A 20,375-nucleotide genomic window follows, 5' to 3' on the forward strand; every position below is an offset into this window, starting at 1 on the left:
TCCAGTGTTACCAAAAGAAGGGCTGATGCCAATCCATTTTTTTGTCCCTTTTTAGTTGATCTGTTTTTCCTCTCTTAAGGAAAGATTTCTTTAAAAAAATATTTTTAGAGATGGGTGGTTCACTATGTTGCCCAGGCTGGTCTTGAACTCCTGGCTTCAAGTGGTCCTCCCACCTCAGCCTCCCAAGTATCTTGGATTACAGACACATGCCACCACACCCCACTCCAAGACTTATCTTTTGTCTCTGATATTGTGAGATGTCACCACACCGCCCACCGGGCACAGTCTATTTTCTCACCGACAAACAAAATGCCAGACGTATTATGGTGAGCACATGGCGTTTTAGATATGTAACATCTTGTGGAATAGCGCACAGTTTAATTAATGTATGCATTTTCACTCACGTACTTTATTTGTACTGAGAACACTTTAAAATGTAATTTCTCTTAGCAATTCTTTTTTCTTTTTGAGACGGAGTCTCTCGCTTCTGTAGCTCAGGCTGGGAGGCAGTGGCCGATCTCAGCTCACGCAAGCTCCGGCCCCGGGTTCACTTCAGCCATTCTCCTCGCCTCAGCTCTCCGAGAGAAGCTGAGACTACAGGCTCCACCGGCCTCCGGCTACTTTTTGTATTCTCTTTAGTAGAGACGGGCTAGTTTCACTGTATAGCCAGGATGGTCTCGACTCCTGACCTCGGATCCACCCATCTCGGCCTCCCAAAGTGCTGATTACAGGCTTGAGCCACCGTCCGCCGCAATTTTCAAGTATATAGTAATAGTTGTTTTCCTTTTCTTTCTTTTTTCTTTTTTTTTTTTGAGACGGAGTCTTGCTCTGTCGCCCAGGCTGGAGTGCAGTGGCACGATCTCGGCTCACTGCAAACTCCGCCTCCTGCGTTCAAGCGATTCTCCTGCCTCAGCCTCCTGAGAAGCTGGGACTACAGGCACGTGCCACCATGCCCAGCCAATTTTTTGTATTTTTAGTAGAGACGGGGTTTCACCATGTTAGCCAGGATAGTCTTAATCTCCTGACCTGGTGATCTGCCCACCTCGGCCTCCCAAAGTGTTGGGATTACAGGCGTGAGCCACCACGCCCTGCCTATACTACCTTTTTATTTAATCATTCATCCATTGACAGTTAAGTTGATGACCTATCTTGGCTATTATAAATAGTGCTACAGGAAACACTGGAGTGCTGAAAACTGTTTAACATACTGATTTCATTTCTTTGGGATATAGAGTTAGTAGTAGGATTGCTGGATTATATGGTAGCTCTATTTTTAAATTTTTGAGGAACCTCCATGGGTTTTTTTGCGGGGGTGAGAAGGTCTCACTCTGTCACCCAGGCTAGAGTACAGTGGCGTGATCGTAGCTCACTGCAGCCTTGGTCTCCTGTGCTCAAGCAATCTTCCCACCTCAGCCTCCTGAGTAGCTGGGTCCACCGGCACGTGACATCACACTTGGTAATTTTTTTTTTTCCCAGTAGAGACAAGGTCTCGTTATGTTGCTCAGGTTGGTCTTAAACTCCTGAGCTCAAGCAATCCTCCGACTTGGCTGGGATTACAGGTGTGAGCCACGGAGCCTCGTCATCTATCTATATATACTGCATCGTAGTGTATATAATTAATTTGAAGTCTCCTTGATTTCTCTGTTTCCTGAGTTTGGTATCTCTGTTTTAAGGTTGTGTTTTTCCTCAAATATTTTTTGATTCCTGGATGTGCGACTGTCTTTTTATATTTGAGCATCCTTGTTAGCTTTCACAGAAGACCTTGACAATGGCCTAGTAATAGGTATTTCTCACTTCTTGCTTCCTGACCAGCAGAAAGTTAATTGAGTTTGCGCAATTGCATGTTCAGCCAGCTCAGGTAACAAATCATGACGGTTCTAAACCAATTGTTGTAATTCTAATTTTGTTTTTTTCCAGCCTCTCTTGCAGCAGGGCTGATGTGTGACAAAGTTCTGGCCAATGAGATATAAGTGGAAGCCTACTTACGAATTGCTGGGGAAACTTTCACTTTATCATAAAAGTGACACTTTTTTGAATGAAAACTCAGTGACACTGCGTCTTTCTCTTCTTCTTTCCTTTGACATAGATGTTGTGTCCGGAGTTGGTTCCTTCCGGTGGGTTCGTGGTCTCGCTGACTTGAGGAATGTAGCCACGGACCTTTGCAGTAAGTGTTACAGCTCTTAAAGTTGGCACAGACCCAAACACTAACCAGCAACCAAGATGTGTTGTGAACAGCAAAAGAACAAAAGTTCCACAGTGGAAGGGAACCCCAGCAGGTTGCCAGTACTGGCAGGCGGTGGCTAGCCTTTATTCCCTTATTTGTCCCCGCCCATGTCCTGCTGATTGGTCCATTTTACAGAATGCTAATTGGTCTATTTTACAGAGTGCTGATTGGTGCATTTTTACAGAGCACTGATTGGTGCATTTTACAAACCTCTAGCTAGCTACAGAGTGCTGATTGGCGCATTTTATAATCCTTTTGTAAGACATAAAAGTTCTCCAAGTCCCCACTGGGCCCAGGAAGTCCAGCTGGCTTCACCTCTCAATGTTAAATCTGAAGTGCAGCATACATCATGCGACCATAAGGCAGCTGTATACTAAGGATGATGAAGTGGAAAGGTAGAAAATCTGTTTTCTGTATAGCTTCCTTGAGTCAGAGACACTAAACCTGAAACCACCTATCTCTAGACATCTCATGATGTGATTTCATTAAATGTCTTTTTTGCTTGCATCACTATTAGTCAGATTCCTTATTATTTGCTAAACATTACTAACTAATGTGACCAGTGTGTGACACTAACTGTTTGCTACATCCTGAATCCAATTATTGTGGTAGAGGAACGGGATACTATGCTGGGTGGGTTGAGCCAGTAGCTTATGGTTTTTATCCTTTTTTTGCTCCTAAGTGTTGGTGGTCTTCCAGAGCACTGCCCTACTTTTTGAGCTGAAGTGCCCACCCTGCTACTCCTAACTGCAGGCAGAGGCCTCTGCTGTCCTCTGTTTGGTACAAAAAGGGGAGGAAAGCAGAGAGTCAGACCTTTGTTTCCACTGTGAAGCCTGAATTAACCACCTTCATGGTGCCCCAGAGCTTCCTTCTTTTCCCCATATCTACCATCTCCAAGCTTAGAGCCCCTAAGATGCTCTTGACTTGTACAGCAATCTTTTCTTGCATGTGGTTTAGGCTGTGGTTTCCTCCTGTAGTCTAGCCTCATTCTCTTTCTGCCTTTCAGGGGTCCCTGATCATTTATGGTCTACTGAGAGCACTCTGTTTTCCAGTGTTGCCACTGTGTGTGTGTGTGTGTGTGTGTGTATCTATGTGCCTACCTCACGTCTGATCCAAAAACTGTGATTTGTATTCATGAAAAGAATAGGCCGGGTGCAATGGCTCATGCCTGTAATCCCAGCACTTCGGGAGGCAGAGGCAGATAGATTGCTTGAGCTCAGGAGTTTGAGATTAGCTTGGTCAACATGGCAAAACCCCATCTCTACCAAAAAAAAAATACAAAAATTAGCTAGATGTGGTGGCGTATGCCTGTAGTCCAGGTACTTGGGAGGCTGAGGTGGAAGGATTGCTTGAGCGTAGGAGGATTGTTTGAGCCTGGGAGGCAAAGGCTGCAGTGAGCTGAGATCAGCTCACCACCACACCCTGAGTTCAAGGCAACAGAGACAGACCCTGTCTCAAAAAAAAAAAAAAAAAAAAAAAAGCCTTATTTTTAAATATCTAAACTCTCTCTTCTGGGACTCTATCTGAAGAAATAGCAGAGTTGTAGTCAAAGTTTTATATTCAAAGATTTCCTTTTCAGCAGTACTTGTGTAATAGGATTAATATCTTAGAAAGTATCAAAGAGCCTTTCCAAGTACATGACCTTCTCTCCGTGTGGTTTGAAGCATCCAGCCTTCCTAGAGGAAGGAGAAGAGGTGGGAGAAGGAATAGTATTAAGGTTTACTAGAATTCATTATTTCTTTGAAATTCATATGTGTCCCTATAATCAATGTTTGCTGACAATAGCTGTTGGCCAGGCAGTAGTTACGATACAGTTGTCATTGTCTGCATATATGAAAACTTGGCCTAAAAACCTTCTATTGACACCTTCTATAAGATTAAAAGAAGAAAAAAAGGACAGGAGGTGCAGCATAAAAACCTGCAGAATGAGGACGGGCGTGGTGGCTCACGCCTAATCCACCCGGGAGGCCGCAGGCGGTGGATCACTTGAGCTGGGAGTTCAAGACCAGCCTGGCCAACATGGTGAAACCCCGTCCTCACCAAAAACAAAACAAACCCAGCCGGGCATGGTGGCAAGCAACCCGCAACCCAAGGCACTCGGGGAGGCCGAGTCAGACAACCAGCTGAACCGGGGATAAGAGGTCGTATGAGCCGAGATCGGCCCACACTGCACTCCAGCCTGGACGACAGAGCAAGACTCTCAAAAAAACGAAAAACAAAAAAACTTGCTGAATGAGTGTCGACATTTGGGAAGGCAATCCCAGAGGCAGTGGTGGAGCACTGGATGAAGAAATCCTATATCAACAACTCTCTCAATGTACAGGCATCAATGCTGTATAGAGACCAGGTCATTATTGACTTTGATATAAAAAGGGGTTCAGAAGAATTAATGTCTACATCAGTCTCTTCTGTAAAGAAGGTATAGAAATACCTTCCAACTATTTCACTTAGATTTTCCTTTTTACATGTGCACAAGATGATATATAAAAATATATGTCTAAATAAGTCTAAAAAGAGCTTTTTGAATGAGTGTAAACCAAAATTCTAAATAAGAATGCATTGTTCACAATTTAATTGGCAGTTTGTTTTTCTTTCTTAGGAGTACCTAAAATAACAGTGCATCTTACAACTGATGGTGCTAGTTGTGGTGAAATGCAAAATTATAAAAAGTATGAGGAGAGAAGAAATTAATATCTAGTTCTGACATTCAAAATAGATTATGCAGCAAGACATTAGCCTTGCAAAATAGGTGTTTGTCTTAAGAGATCTTCTAAATTATTTTCTTTCGATCCTATACACAGACATCCTTTAGCATTTCAACAACCAAGCCCAGAGGACTTAGCCTGTAGAGTTGTCCCCTAAGTGGAAAAGAGAGCCCTTTCAGCCTAGACTGTGGGCCTCAAGGCTTGCCGCCTCGCTGGATGGATGTGTGTGGCAGAGCAAGGTGGAAGGCTGCCTGTTTGAGGCCATGGGGAAAGTGGGAAGAAGAAAGCAGTGAAGGGTCGGGTGCGGTGGCTCACTCCCAGCACTTTGGGAGCGCGAGACAGGCGGATCACTTGAGGTTAGGAGTTCGAGCCCAGCCTGGCCAACATGGTGAAATCCCATCTCTATTAAAAATACAAAAATTAGCTGGGCATAGTGGTGCACGTCTGTAATCCCAGCTACTTCAGAGGTTGAGGCACGAGAATAGCTTGAACCTGAGAGGCAGAGGTTGCAGTGAGCTGAGATTGCACCACTGTACTCCAGCCTGGATGACAAGGCAAGACTCCGTCTCAACAACAACAACAATAAAAAGGGAGCAAAGGAGGAGAGGGATTCAGGCAGAAGTGCGACCAGAGTTAGAGAAGTCAGTAACTCAATGATACCCATGGTGAGGGGGGCTTTGCCTCTCTTCTGCTTGGAGCCCCTGAAGGAGGTTGCTTCAGAGGAAGCCCTGTAGCTCTCCGAGGCACAGTCTCATCAAATTAAGGCACAGTTTGAGTAGGCAGAGCAAGGAGCTGAGCTTCAGCCTTCCTGAACTTCTGTACAGCCCCCGTGGGGTGAATGGGATCCTGATGTCGCTAGGGTGGGCTGTGAAGTTGCCAGAGGGGATCACCCTGGGTTCAGAAGAGGCCTGAGCAAACCCACGGCCAGAGATCCCTCGGCCTCCCTCCCACTCCTGCCCCTGGGATCTCAGCAGCCACAGTCCTGCCCCTAATACTCCCCAGCCATCACTTGGGACAGGAGCGGAAGATGGGCTGCTTTTCTTAGAGAAACTGAGACCTGTGTATAAGGATTATTGGATAGGACTAACTTTTCAAGGTAACTTTTTTCCCCCCACACTAACCAGAGAAGAGAACTTGGGAAGACCAGAAAAAATAAAAGAACTACATTTTTTTTTCTTTACATCCCAGATATAGTTGAGCTGCATTTTAAGACCCTGCTACATTTAGAAAAATGAAAGTGTGGAAACAAATATGTTGTCATAGGAGAGTGATTTAACAAGTTACTACACATGCATAAAATGGATTTTTACACAGTTATTAAAATTATGTTTTTAAATTTTTAATTTATTTAATCTTTTGTAAAAAGTAAATTATTTAATTTAATGATTTTTTTTTTTATTTTATTTTAGAGACATGTATGTCTCTCTGTGTTGCTCAGGCTGGAGTGTGGTGGCACAATCCCAGCTCACTGTAGCCTTGAACTCCCGGGTTCAAGCAATTCTCATGTCTAAGCCTCCTGAGTAGCTGGGACTACAGACACCCACCACCATGCCTGGCTATTTTTTGTATTTTTAGTAGAGACGGAGTTTCACCATGTTGGCCAGGCTGGTCTCAAACTCCTGGCCTCAAGTGACCCTCCCACCTCTGCCTCCCATAGTGCTGGGATTACAGGCGTGAGCCATTGCACCTAGCCCCGGCTAATTTTTTAAATGTTTTGTAGAGGCAGGGTCTAGCTATTCTAGCTATGCTGCCAAGGGTGATCTTGAACTTCTGGCCTCAAGCCATTGTTGAGGATCAAAAAGATAGGGTCCTTCTACAAGACCACTAGCTTGGACTCTGAAAAAAATGCCGATGACATGAAAGTTAAAACAAGGCTGTGGGCTCTGAGCTCGGAGATGGTAGGTACAGGGAACAGAAGGAAGTTCTGGGGCACCATGAAGTTGGTTAATTCAGGCATCACAGTAGGAATAAGGGTCTGGCTCCCTGCTTTCCTGCCCTGCTTGTACCAAAACAGGACAGCAGAGGCCTCTGCCTGCAGTCAGGAGTAGCAGGGTGGGCACTTGAGCTCAGAAGGTAGGGTAGTGCTGTGGAAGACCACCAACACTTAGGAGCAAGAAAAAGCTAAAAGCATAAGCTACTGATTCAAGACGTTTTGATGGAGATGAGTGCTCCCAGACCATGAGGAAGACGACATTGAAGCAGCAATGCCAGAACACAAATTGACATTAGACAATCTGGCAGAAGGGTTTCGATTATTTAAGACTGCCTTGACTTCTTTTATGACATGGACCCTTCTATGGTACAGGCACTAAAACTAAAGCAAATGGTGGAAGAAGGATTGGGACCATACAGGAACATTTTTTAGAGAAATCAAAAAGCAAAAAAGTCAGACCGAAATTCTGATGTATTTCTGCAAGTTGCACTGAGTATGCCTGCCTGTCCTGCCTCCCCTTCCACCTCTTCCACCTCTGCCACCCCTGAGACACCAAGACCAACCCTCCTCTTCCTCCTCCTCCGCCTAATCAATGTGAAGATGACAAGGATGAAGAACTTTACTTAATAAATAGTAAATATATTTTCTCTGCATTACAATTTTCCTAAAACATTTTCTTTTCTCTAGCTTACATTATTGTAAAAATACATCATATAATACATATAACATATAAAATATGTTAGTAAAATGTTTATGCCATTGGTAAGGCTTCCAGTCAACAGTAGGCTATTAGTAGTAAAGTGATTTCTGCTGTTCCAATAAAAAGAAAGAAAAAGAAAGAAAGGAAGGAAGGAAGGAAGGAAGGAAGGAAGGAAGGAAGGAAGGAAGGAAGGAAAGAAAAGTAGTTAAGTATTTGGAGAGTGAAGAGTTATACACAGATATTTTACTGCATTGGGGAAGGGGGGTGTCACTGCCCCAACTCCCCGCATTGTTCAAGGGTCAACTGTATTAAGTTGTAAAACTTTTTTTTTTTTTTTTAAGAGATGAGGTCTTGCTATGTTGCCCAGGCTAGTCTCAAACTCGTAGGCTCAAATGATCCTCCTGCCTTGGCCTCCCAAACTGTTAGGATTGTAAGCATGATCCACCACGCCCAACCTAAAACATTATTTCTTTTCTTTTCTTTTCTTTTTTTGGTTTTTTTTTTTTTTTTGAGACGGAGTCCTGCTCTGTCACCCCGGCTGGGGTGCAGTGGCATGATCTCGGATCATGGCAAACTCCGCCTCCCGGGTTCAAGCAATTCTTATGTCTCAGCTTCCCAAGTAGCTGGGATTATATTCTCACGCACCATGCCCAGTTAATTTTTGTATTTTTAGTAGAGACAGAATTTCACCATGTTGGCCAGGCTGGTCTCGAACTCCTGGCCTCAAGTGATCCACCCGCCTTGGCCTCCCAAAGCATTGAGATTACAGGCATGAGCACCATGCCTGGCCCATTCACATTGTTGTACAACCATCACCACCATCCTTCCATGGAACTCATTTCATTTTGCAAAATGGAAACCCTGTGCCTGTTAAACAACATCCTCCCTTCCTCTTCCCTCTGCCCTGGCAACCACTATCCTGCTCTCCGTTTCTATAAATTTGACTACCCTAAGTACCTTATGTAAGTGGAATCATAGAGTATTTATCCTTTTGCAACTGGCTCATTTCTCACTTTGCATAATGTCCTCTAGGTTCATCCATGTTGTAACATGTGTCAGAATTTCCTTCGTAAAGCTGAATGATATTCCATTCTATTGTGTATATCACCTTTTGTTTATTCTTTCGACTGTCAATGGATATTTGGGTTGCTTCTACGTCTTGGCTATTGCAAATAATGCCCACTATGAACATGCATAGACAAATACCTCTTCGAGCCCCTACTTTCAGTTCTTTTGGATATATACCCAAAAGTAGAATTGCTGGACATATGGTGGTTCTATTTTTAATTTCTGAGAAACTGCCATACTGTTTTCTATAGTAGCTGTACCATTTTACATTCCCACCAACAGTGAACAAGGGTTTCAATTTCTCCACATTCAAACTTGAAGACTGATATACATACACAAACTTGTCTGATGAACTAGAGTGTTCCCGCACATGCAGGAAAGAGTATGAAGCTCTGAAACAAAATCATCATGTATAAGGAAGATGCTGGCAGACAGGATGCAGGGTCAGAGGGCACAAGGATTTCAGGGACCCCATGACCCTGACTCAGACACTCCACGAAGTGCCTGTGGGTAACTGCAAAGCCATTTTTGTATCATTGCATTGATCTTTCTCTTATTAATCAATAACAGCTTCTCATATTTCCCAATTTATCATTATATTCAGAACTAAATACAACCCTGAAAGTTTATTTGAAATGCCATCTTTGTAATATCCTTAAAAAAAAAGCTATGGATACTCTTTTTTTTTTTTTTTTTTGAGACAGAGTTTTGCTCTTGTTGCCCAGGTTGGAGTGAAATGGCGCAACCTTGGCTCACCACAACCTCTGCCTCCCAGTTCAAGCGATTCTCCTGCCTCAGCCTCCTGAGTAACTGGGATTACAGGCCTGTGCCACCATGCCTGGCTAATTTTGTATTTCTAGTAGAGATGGGGTTTCTCCATGTTGGTCAGACTGGTCTCGAACTCCCGACCTCAGGTGATCCACTCACCTTGGCCTCCCAAAGTGCTGGGATTACAGGTACGAGCCACCACGCCCAGCCAAGATATGGATACTCTACTTGCAAATATTTCTTGGTTTTTTATTTTTTTTAATTTTTAAGTAAAAGCAAGTTTATTAGGAAAGTAAAGGAATAAAAGAATGGCCACTACATAGAGCAGCCTCCTGGCTTTTTATTCTGGTCCACTGATCTGTACATGTAGTACCATGGTTAACATTTTTTTAGTTTTATGAGATAATCCAATAACCAACAGGGCAAGTTCCCCTTTGTGAACCTGTCTGTCAATCTGACCTTGAATTTTCCTGCTGCACTTGTTTTTCTAGGTGTATCTATTCTAGAATGATTGGAGCCCCTGGAGTGACAATCAATTGTCAGGGCTTAGGACATAATGATGCTGGGCCTCCCAGGCAGGTCTCTCTCTGTCCAGCAAGAACCTCCATGGTAATCACAGTCAGTGATGGTAACTTCCCCTAAGGTATTCCCATTATGCCAGACTGAGTTTTCCTTCTTTTTTTTTTTTTGAGATGGAGTCTCACTGTGTCACCCAGGTTGGAGTACAGTGGCACAATCTCGGCTCACTGCAACCTCTGTCTCCTGGGTTAAAGCAATTGTCCTGCCTCAGCTTCCCGAGTAGCTGGGATTACAGGTGTGCACCACCACACATGGGTAACTTTTGTATTTTTAGTAGAGACAGTGCTTCACCATGTTGGCCAGGCTGGTCTCGAACTCCTGACCTTAATGATCCGCCCGCCTCAGCCTCCCAAAGCGCTGGGATTATAGGCGTGAGCCACTGCACCCGGCCAAGTGCCCTCTTTCAGTGGGTCTCTACTGGTGCTCCACCCAGTGTGGCTGATTGGACCAGAGCACCTGAAAAACTTCCGTGTTTCCAGGGACGAATTAACCTTCTTTTCCCTTTGACTAGAGGCCTTCACACTGGGCGCAGGTCTGTCAGTGGATAGCTGTGGTTTCAGAGGTGCCTGAGACTCCTGTCTGCTGGTATTACATTTTGTTCTTTATACCTGAGGTTATCTGCAAGACAGAGTTTTAGAAAATAATGCTCTTCATAGTCAAAGTTGGAAACGTTTTAAGGCTGACTGTACAGGAAACCCTTTGACAGAGCAATGTGGCCAGTGTAATTTCTGTGGGCATTGATTCAGGGACCTTCTCCTGGCTCCTCTGCTCTTATTACTAGATATCATTCTGCCTGATCAGACATCTGGTCTGTCTGCTTGGACATCTGGTCACATTTTAATGGTATTTAAATCTTTATTTGTCTTATCACTGAGGATTAGAATGTCAGAATCAGGGGGTTCTCTTAAAGCTTCCACTGCAAATATTGATCTAAATGAACAATTCCTCAATGTTCATAAAGAAACAGGCATTGCTAAATGGGAACAATCTTGGAGAAACTCTACCTTGATATTTCTGCTTTGAGGGCTAGCGTTAGGGAGGTATCCTGTTAATATTACCTTGCAAACTGTCATACTTGTACCAAATATCAGGGATCAGGGAGAAGGAATCATTTCCCACATTCTGTCCCTCAGTCAAGTCATCCACATCCTGTTGTAGTCAGGTTATGTTGATTTGGGAAGAGTAAGGGTCTTCAGAATCCATTTGTAACATTTGCTATATGAAATTATGTTGGTTGGGTGCGGCGGCTCACACCTGAAATCCCAGCACTTTGGGAGGCCGAGACAGGCAGATCACCTGAGGTCAGAAGTTCAAGACAAGCCTGGCCGACATGGTGAAACCCCATCTCTACTAAAACACAAAAACTAACCAGGCAAGGTTGTGGGCACCTGTAGTCCCAGCTACTTGGGAAGCTGATGTGGGAGAATCTCTTGAACTCAGGAGGTGGAGCTGAGATGGTGCCACTTGAACTCAGTGAGCTAAGATGGTGCCACTACACCCCAGTCTGGGAGGCTGAGGTGGGAGGATCGCTTGAGCCCAGGGGTTCCAGACCAGCCTGGGCAACATAGTGAATCCTCATCTCTACAAAAAGTAGAAAAAATTAGCTGAATGTGGTGACATGTGCCTGTAGTCCCAGCTACTCAGGAGGCTGAGACAGGAGGATTGCTTGAGCCAGGGGAAGTGGATGCTGCAGTGAGCCATGATCATGCCACTGCACTCTGGCCTGGATGAGGCTCAAAAATTTTTAAAAATTAAAAAATTTTTCTCAAAAATTAAAAAAATTGGCCGGGCTCAGAGGCTCATGCCTGTAATCCCAGCACTTTGGGAGCCCGAGGCAGGTGGATGATCTGAGGTCAGGAGTCGAGACCAGCCTAGCCAACTTGGCGAAACCCTGCCTCTACTAAAAATACAAAAATTAGCCGGGCGTAGTGTCGGACGCCTGTAATCCCAGCTACTCTGGAGGCTGAGGCAGGAGAATCACTTGAACCCGGGAGATGGAGGTTGCAGTGAGCTGAGATCATGCCACTGCCCTCCAGCCTGGGCAACAGAGCAAGACTCTGTCTCAAAAATAAATAAATAAGTTAATTAATTAATTAAAAAATTAGCCAGGAACGGTGGTACACACCTATTGTCCTAGCTACATGGGAGGCTGAGGCAGGAGGATTGCTTGAGCCCGGGAGTACAGGATTATAGTGAGCTGTGATCATGCCACTGCACTCCAGCCTGGGTGACAGAATGAGACTGTGTCTAAAAAAAAATAAAAATAAAAATATGAGTGCATTCAATGCCACATAAATGTACACTTAAAGATAGTAAAGATAGTAAATTTTGTTATGCATCTTTTACCACAATTGAAAAAATAAAAATAAAAAAAGGAGGGCACTGATAAACACAAAATTAGGATGGTGGTTACTTTTAGTTGGGGGAGGATGGGGATGGTAAAGGCAACAAGCCATGGATAGTTATTGGCAATAGTTATTGGCAATGTTGTAGTCGGGTGGTGGAGAGTGTATTATAAAAAGTATTATTATTATTTATTACTATTATAAAAATACTCAACCATGTGTGGGGCAAATAATGATAGTGGGCTCTTTAAAAAAATTTTTTTTTCAATTTTTAAAAAATTACACTTTAAGTTCTAAAAATTTTTTTTAATTTAAGATATATTTTTAGGCAGGGTGTTACTCTATTGCCCAGGCTGGAGTGCAATGGCACGATCATTGCTCACTACAGTCTTAACCTACTTGGCTCCCCTCCCACCTTCACCTCCCAGAGTGCTGGGATTTCAGGCATTCACCACTGCACCCAGCCTATAACGTGTTCTTAATTAAGAATTACAGTCTTTTTTTTTTTTTTTTTTGAGACGGAGTCTTGCCCTGTCACCCAGGCTGGAGTGCAGTGGCCCAGTCTTGGCTCACTGCAACCTCTGTCTCCCAGGTTCAAGCAATTCTTCTGCCTCAGCCTTGCAAGTAGCTAGTAGCTGAGATTACAGGTTCCTGCCACTATGACTGACCAATTTTTGTAGTTTTAGTAGAGACGGGGTTTCACCATGTTGGCCAGGCTAGTCTCGAATTTCTGACTTCAGGTGATCCTCTCACCTCGGCCTCCCAAAGTGTTAGGATTACAGGAATGAGCCACCACACCCAACCTACTGTCTATTAATTGCATGCACTTGAAGCTCAAAAAGTAAAAGTCATTTATAAAATGTATGATAATAAAGAGACCATAAATCACCCATGACTTACTAGGTCTTGCTAATATTTTTGCAGTCTTTTTTTTTTTTAAGTGGAGATGGGATCTTACTGTTGCCCAGGCTGGTCTTGAACCCTTGCCCTCCCAAAATATTGGGATTACAGATGCGAGCCACCATGCCTGGGCATTTTGTAGTCTTCATATGTGTGTGTGCTAAAATTGGAATATGGAACATTCTCTTTTGTAACTGTGTTTTTCATCCAACAGTAAATTGATAATATTTTTGCATGCCATTAGCATACTTTGACAGCATTTAAAATATAGTCATACAATTCTATTACATGGATATACCATAGTTTATTTAAATAAGTCACTAGTGTTAAAATTTAAATTGTTTCTATAATTTCCCTATTATAAACCTGCTGGAATGAATATCTTTGTAGCTTAATCTTTGCATCTGTTTCTTATTCTTTGGGGAAATTCATGGACATGGAATAGTTGAGGCAAGGATATACTAAAAAAATTAACGCCTTTGATACCAAAATAGTCAAGTGATCCTCAGGAAAGGTTTGCCAATACTCATTCTGACAAAATATACAAACAACACGTGAGTCCATTTTCTCATATCCTCATCAACAATGAGCTTTTTGAGTTTTTTTTTTTTTTTTTTTGAGACGGAGTTTCGCTCTATCGCCCAGGCTGGAGTGCAGTGGCCAGATCTCAGCTCACTACAAGCTCTGCCTCCCGGGTTCACGCCATTCTCCTGCCTCAGCCTCCCGAGTAGCTAGGACTACAGGCGCCCGCCACCTTGCCCGGCTAGTTTTTTTTTTGTACTTTTTAGTAGAGACGGGGTTTCACCATATTAACCAGGATGGTCTCGATCTCCTGACCTCGTGATCCGCCCGTCTCGGCCTCCCAAAGTGCTGGGATTACAGGCTTGAGCCACCGCGCCTGGCCGCTTTTTGAGTTTTTAAATCCTTCCTGAAAAATCTTATTTCCCTGATGTTTGAATTTGCATTTATCTGATTACAACTGAGATTGAATATTAAGATGTTTTCACAGTTTAAAAAATTAAGTAGTTTTTAATGGAAAAAGTAATTCATGTACATGGTAAAAATATCAAACAGCATAAAAAAGTACACTATGAAACATAAGTCTCCTTCCCGCCCTGGAGCCCCAGTCCCTCAGAGGCAGCCACCATAATCGGTTTCTTGTTTCTCCCTCCAGAAATATTATGTACATAAAGAAGCAGGCTGGGCGTGGTGGCTCACGGCTGTAATCCCAGCACTTTGGGAGGCTGAGGTGGATGGATCACGAGGTCAGGAGTTCGAGACCAGCCTGGCCAACATGGTGAAACCCCATCTCCATGAAAGATACAAAAAATTAGCCAGCGTGGTGGCACACGCCTGTAATCCCAGCTACTCGGGAGGCTGAGGCAGGAGAATAGCTTGAACCCGGAAGGCGGAGGTTGTAGTGAACTGAGATCATTCAGGAATATATACATACACATATACATATATACACACACACATATGTATACGTATATATACGTATACATATACATACATATATATGTATGTATGTATATGTATATCCCCAGTTTTTTATGCACTGAGAACATGTTCATGTTCTTAGAATAAAATACAAATTCTGAGCCTTGCCTACCACTCAGACCTCATCTATGCTGGACTCCCTAAGAGTCACTGAGTTCCATCAGCCTTATTTCTTTGTGCCCTCAGCACTCTACATTCTCTCTTGTCCCCTGTTCTTGCAGGTCCCAGTGTCTCAACTCAAAAGGCACCTTCTAGAGAAGTCTTCCCTGGCTACGTGTCTCCTGACCACCCCAGTGCACCCAGTCTCTCGCTTCCCCATCCCTTTGTTGAGTTTCCTTCATAGCAGCTACTACTGCCGGAACCTCTCTCATTTCTTTGTTGCTTTATTTGTTCATTACCCCTCTCCTCTACCAAGATGTCTGCCTCATGACAATTTGGATCTGATCTGTTCAGTTCACCTCTATATCTCCAGCACCTAGGACAGTTCTCAGCAGAGAGGAAGTCTCAAACGCCTGACCTCAGACGAGTCGCCCGCCTTGGCCTCCCAAAGTGCTGGGATTACAGATGTTAGCCACCGCGCCCAGCCTGTTTTTGTTTTTTAATACAAATTGAACATCATGCTGAGAGGCAGACCTATCAAGGCTGCACACTCAGCCTTCTTTGACAGCTCTGTCGTCATCAGATACCAAGTCCGATTTTTAGCAGTTGTCCCTGAAGCTTCAGGAAGTGACAGTCTCCTTAAAAACTGCCACAAAGCTCCCCATGGCTCTTTTTTTTTTTGAGAGAAAGTCTTGCTCTCTCATCCAGGTTAAGGTGCAGTGGGATAATCAGGGCTCACTGCAGCCTCTACATCCCAGGCTCAACTGATCCTCCACCTTAGTCCCCCAAGTAGCTGGGAACCACAGGTTTTTTAATTTTAGTAGATATGAAGTCTTGCTATGTTGCCCAGACTAGTCCTGAACACTTGGGCTCAAACAAGCCTCCTGCATCAGCCTCCCAGAGTGCTAGGATTACAGGCATGATCAGCACTACACCCAGCCCCTCTGGGCTCTCTTAATCACTACTTCCCCTTCCACAAAGATAACTTCCTTGCTTTTCTTTTAGAATATAACCACCCAAGCTTTTATTTCCAAACAATATAGTTTAGTCCTGCCTAACTTTTGAACATTGCATAAACTTTTGAACGGCTCTATTAATTATTTAGTGACTATCTTCTTTCGTACGACATTCTATTTGTGACAGTCCTCACGTTGTTGTGAGTTGCAGTCAGTCATTCATTTTTATGGCTGTATCATATTCCATCATAGGACTACACCGCAATTTATTTCTAAATTCTACCTTCTCTAGACATTTGAATTGTTTCCAGTTTTGAACTATTATGAAAAGTGTTGCTATAAATTTTATTTATTTATTTATTTATTTATTTATTTATTTATTTTTGAGACAGAGACTTGCTCTGTCACCATGCTGGAGTGCAGTGGTACAATCTCAGCTCACTGCAACCTCTGTCTCCTAAGTTCAAGTGATTCTCCTGCCTCGGCCTCTTGAATAGCTGGGACTACAGGCAAGCGCCACCACGCCCAGCTAATTTTTGTATTTTTAGTAGAGATGGGTTTTCACCATGTTGGCCGGGATAGTCTCCATATCTTGACCTCGTGATCCTCCTGTCTCAGCCTCCCAAAGTGCTGGGATGACAAGCGTGAGCCACTGCACCCAGCCTCTATACATTTTCTCATATATGTCTTTTTTTTTTTTTTTGAGGTGGGTCTCGCTCTGTCCGCCCAGGCTAGAGTGCAATGGCGTAATCTCAGCTCACTGCAACCTCTGCCTCCCAGGTTCAAGTGATTCTCCTGCCTCAGCCTCCGGAGTAGCTGGGATTATAGGTGTGTGCCACCATGCCTGGCTAATTTTTTATATTTTTGGTAGAGACAGGGTTTTACCATGTTGGCCAGGATGGTCTCGAACTCCTGACCTCAAGTGATCCTCCTCCTTTTTTTTGAGATTTGGTCTTGCTCTGTCACCCAGATGGGAGTGCAGTGATGCAACCAGAGCTCACTGCAACCTCCATTTCATGGGCTCAAGGGGTCCTCCTGTCCCAGCCTCCTAAGTAGCTGGGACTACAGGGATAATCTACCAGGCCCAGCCAATTTCTTTTATTTTTAGTAGAGACTAGATTTCACTATGTTCCCCAGGCTGGTCTCAAACTTCTGAGCTCAAAGGATTCTTCCCCCTCGGCCTCCCAGAGTGTTGGGATTACAGGCATGAGCCTCTGTGCCTGGCCTTGTCTATATCTCTTGGTGTACATATGTACATGTTTCTATTGGTTGTATACCTGGGAGTGGAACAGCCGGGTCATAAGGTTTGCCTATGTTCAGTTTTCACAGATACCAAAATAGTTTTCTAGAGACTGATTTGAGTAATGAATAATTAAGCTCTGGTCTCCTGCAAAAAAAAAAAAAAAAAAAAAAAAATTCTAAAATGATTGTATCCTGTCCCTACACCCAGCCTCCCCATGGCTTGTACATATCTGAAGTTGGCTGTTAGCTATCCTGAGACTATCATTTTCTTTTTTGTAAGATTTCAATGCTGTTAATAAAAGCTGGTCTACCCCATATTTCTTTTCTTTATTGTTTTGATACAGAGTCTCACTCTGTTGCCCAGACTGGAGTGCCATGGGGCAATCATAGCTTACTGCAGCCTCAAACTCCTGGGCTAAAATGGTCTCCCACCTCAGTCTCCTGAGTAGCTAGAACTACAGGCATATTTCACCATACCCAGCTAAATAAAACATTTTTTTTTTTGCAAAATTACCAGTTTCAATAATAGCTAAAAGTGTTCAAAATGTTAACAAAGGTTTTTGTTGCATGGTTAAATAAATAAATAAATAATAAATTTTGTAGAGACAGGATCGTACTATGTTGCCTGGGTTGGTCTTCAATTCCTGGCCTCAAGTGATCCTACCTCCTTGTCTGCCCAAAGCACTGGGATTACAGGCGTGAGTCACCACACCTGGCCCAATAAAAGCTAGCCTACTCAACATTTCTTATAATGATATTGCTCCATACCAATCAAATGCCACAGACACCCCATTTACCTGCCCAATTTCACTCTCCACCTACAGCTCACCCCCAATTAACTACAGATGAAAACCTTAATAATTTTGATGCCACTTCATGTCAAGGGTTATCATGAGCCACTTACCACTAGTAACAGTGTACCTATTGCCGTCATGAGGGATTGTTTCCACATGAGATCAGTGGGGCCCTAGGCAGAATTGATCACTGTAGAGAGGTGAGGACAGAATAGGTCAAAGACCTGGGAAGAATGTGAGGCCAAGAGGCTCTGATGTGGCATTAAGAGATGTTTGATCTAGGCCAGGCGCAGTGGTTCATGCCTGTAATCCCAGCACTTTGAGAGGCTGAGGCAGGTGGATTACCTGAGGTCAGGAGTTTGAGACCAGCCTGGCCAACATGGTGAAACCCTGCCTCTACTGAAAATACAAAAATTAGCTGAGTGCAGTGATGCACGCCTGTAATCCTAGCTGCTTGGGAGGCTGAGGCAGAATTGCTTGAACCTAGCTATTTGGGAGGCTGAGGCAGGAGAATAGCTTTAACCTGGGAGGTGGAGGTTGCAGTGAGCTGAGATCACACCACTGCACTCCAGCCTGGGCGACAGAGCAAGACTCTGTCAAAAAAAAAAAAAAAAAAGAAAGAAAGAAAGAAAAGAAAAGAAAAGAAAAGAAAGAAAGAAAGAAAGAAAGAAAGAAAGAAAGAAAGAAAGAAAGAAAGAAAGAAAGAAAGAAAGGTCTGATCTAAAGGCATATCATAGATTTTCTTTCCAAAGTAGGGTTACTCCATTTGCATTTATTGATGTGATGTGATGGATAGGTTTGGTCTTCATTCTGGCATCATGTTATGCTTTCTCTCTTGAGCGATTCCTTTGTTTTTCTTTTGCTCTGTGGTGTGTATACAATTTCTTCAGCCTTTTTTTTTTTTTTTTTTTTTTTTTTCCACTGTCTTGGTGGCAATTTGGCATGCTATTTCTTCTGGAACCACCAGACTTTGTCAGGACAAGATGTGTCAGATATGCTAAGATCTGATGTGATGCCTAAAATCTAAAACTCGATACACAAGTGCATTTTCTGTTTGTTTTACTGCTAGACATTTGTGCCCTACACAGGAATCCTGATAAATTCTATTTTGCCCGATGCCCATCAAAAGACAGGGAGAAAAATGGTTGGTATGTTTATAATTACATGCACAGCTTTAGGGAAGACATTCCTGAGAGAACTTTGATTTTGACTACAGTTAAGGAGAATCTTCTGCTTATAATTTCATCTGTCTGATAACTGGAAAAATTTTCTTTTCTTTTCTTTTTTTTTTTTTTGAGACAGACTCGCTCTGTCCCCCAGGCTGGAGTGCATGGTGTGATCTCAGCTTACTGCAACCTCCGTCTCCTCAGGTTCAAGTGATTCTTGTGCCTCAGCCTCCTGAGTAGCTGGGATTACAGGCGTGCACCATGACATCTGGCTAATTTTTGTATTTTAGTAAGAGACAGGGTTTCACCATGTTGGGCAGGATGGTCTCGAACTCCTAACCTCAAGTGATCCGCCTGCCTCGACCTCCCAAAGTGCTGGGATTACAGGTGTGAGCCACTGTGCCTGGTCCAAAGAATTTTCTACACACCAGCTTCTGGCACTTTATGACTCACACTTTGTTCCTTCTCCAGCACCCACAAAGTCTCAGTGCCAGGCACTGTAGGGCACATTTCTACTGTGATGTGACCTCTGGCCCTACTTCATGTCATCCACTTTGTGCTCTGTACCAGATGAGTTGGCACAGAGGGAGGTAGGATATTTCTACACCAGGATGGCTGGCAATAATTTAATTATAGGTGGAAAAGAGTACAGACCACATAAAAGTATTCCACTAAACCCAAACTAAATGTATTCCATGTCAGCTTCCCCTCACTCGTATTTCATACCACCATCACTTGACATGAGGCAAAGGAGAATTCTGAGCAAAAAAAGTAGTCTCTGCTTGAAGCAAAATTGCTTCATCTATGAAAATTTTACAAAAGTGGATGGCCATGTGAACATGTTATGAGAGCCTTCCAACACTGGCCTAAGTAGGGGCTCATGGAACTGAAAGGCCCAAAGCTTAGGCATCTGTAGCTGTAAATTTGTTTAAGCTAACAATTAAAAAAAAAAAAAAAAAAAAAAAAGAGGGCCGAGCGCCCTGGTTCACACCTGTAATCCCAGCAGTTTGGGAGGCTGAGGTGGGCGGATCACCTGAGGTCAGGAGATTGAGACCATCTTGGCCAACATGGTGAAACCTTGTCTCTACTAAAAATACAAAAATTATCTGGGCATGGTGGCTTATGCCTGTAATCCCAGCTACTCGAGAGGCTGAGGCACGAGAATCGCTTGAACCCAGAAGGCAGAGGTTGCAGTGAGTCAAGATCGCGCCATTGTATTCCAGCCTGGTGACAGAGCAAGACTCCATCTCAAAAAAAAAAAAAAATTAGCTGCACGTGGTGGTGCACGCTTGTAATCCCAGCTACTTGGGAGGCTGAGGTGGGAGAATTGCAGAGGTTGCAGTAAACCAAGATTGCACCACTGCACTCTAGCCTGAGTGACAAAGTGAGACTGCCT

General features: G+C 43.5%; 1 protein-coding gene across 1 annotated transcript in view; it reads left to right on the top strand.

Annotated features, from left to right (window-relative positions):
* Positions 1 to 1,555: 1,555 nt before the first annotated feature.
* Positions 1,556 to 20,375, top strand: part of LOC103875502 (actin related protein 2/3 complex inhibitor) — a 33,017-nt gene continuing 14,197 nt past the window's right edge. Inside the window, exon 1 of the mRNA XM_009210924.4 lies at positions 1,556 to 2,164. The gene's annotated coding sequence lies outside the window, so the exon portion shown is untranslated. The remainder of the gene's footprint in view (positions 2,165 to 20,375) is intronic.

Source organism: Papio anubis, chromosome 7, assembly GCF_008728515.1.
Source record: "Papio anubis isolate 15944 chromosome 7, Panubis1.0, whole genome shotgun sequence".
Classification (NCBI taxonomy): domain Eukaryota; kingdom Metazoa; phylum Chordata; class Mammalia; order Primates; family Cercopithecidae; genus Papio; species Papio anubis.